General features: G+C 46.3%; 1 pseudogene; it reads left to right on the plus strand.

Moving 5' to 3' along the window:
- On the plus strand, positions 1-831 carry LOC123333592 (annotated as a pseudogene).
- Positions 832-1,403: the final 572 nt, after the last annotated feature.

Genomic DNA, 1,403 nt, shown 5'->3' on the forward strand with positions numbered 1-1,403 from the left:
GAAGATCCAGTCCAGCCAAAAATAAATAAATAATATAAATTGTATATAAAAAAAATCGCCGGGGGAAAGGGCAGCAGGTGCCATGTCGGGCTGTGAAGGTGGCAGGAAGAAGCCCCTGAAGCAGCCCAAGAAGCAAGGCAAGGAGATGGATGAGGAAGATAAGGCATTCAAGCAGAAACAGAAGGAGCTGAAGAAACTTGAGGAGCTAAAAATGAAGGTTGGGGAAAGGCCCCCTGGCCACAGGTGGAATTAAGAAATCTGGCAGAAAAATAAGCTGTTCTGTGGACCTAAGACAGTGATGACCCTTAGTTCCATTCCTCTGCAAACACCGGCATTCCCTGCCATAACAGCCTTTGCACCCTCTAGCTAGGATGAAGTCTTGTCTTGGAACTTATTGTACATTTAAGAATACATTTTTGTAAAAAAAAAAAAACAAAAATCATACACTGGCTCATTTGTCTTCATTTCTTCTCAGCCATTTCTACCTTAGCTATGAGATCCATATAAACCCAGTCCAGAATCCTGCCAAAGTGTATTCTTAAGTCTATGTTCTGTTCTGATTTCTGTACCACCTGAAATTAAACCAACTCATTGGAAAAAAAAAAAAAAAATCCTCCTAAAGGTGTGTATGGCTGGAAGGCTGACATCTCTTATCACTTGGCTCTTTTTGTTCCTTGCCCAGGGCCAGTCGGCAGTGACACAATTGAGTTGGAACATTGACCCCAGGCTCCTTTTCTTTCTACCATGTTGTCACTCTTCTTGGTGTGCGGGCCGAGGCAGTGGCTTCTGGATGGTTCTGTGAACTCAGCTATGCATCAGGAGGCTGAGGCTACGGGGGACAAGACGGCCTTGCCAAGTTCAAATGAGCAAAGAAGAATGTGTAGACTTTCTAACAACAAGAGCAGCAGGTCATCCAGATTCTGGAGGGGGAGGGTCACACCAAGTCCCCCGCACCCCACATGATGCCATGTCTCCTTCCACCAGGAGAGGAACGTGGTCATGACCATGCCCCGTGGACTGCAGCATGCCAGACTTTCCTGTCCTTTACCATCTCCAGGAGTTTGCTCAAACTCATGTCCATTGAGTGGATGATGCCATCCAACCATCTCGTCCTCTGTCGTCCCCTTTTCCTCTTGCCTTCATTCTTTCCCAGCATCAGGGTCTTTTCCAATGAGTCGGCTCTTCGCATCAGGTGGCCAAAGTATTGGAGCTTCCACTTCAGAATCAGTCCTTCCAATGAATATTCAGGATTGATTTTCTTGAGGGTTGACTGACTGGATCTCCTTGCAGTCCAAGGGACTCTCAGGAGTCTTTTCCAGCACCATAGTTTGAGAGCTTCAAGTCTTCGGCACTCAGCCTTCTTTATGGTCCAACTCTCACATCTATCTGTACACGACTACTGG

Source organism: Bubalus bubalis, chromosome 5, assembly GCF_019923935.1.
Source record: "Bubalus bubalis isolate 160015118507 breed Murrah chromosome 5, NDDB_SH_1, whole genome shotgun sequence".
In the NCBI taxonomy this organism is placed as follows: Eukaryota; Metazoa; Chordata; class Mammalia; order Artiodactyla; family Bovidae; genus Bubalus; species Bubalus bubalis.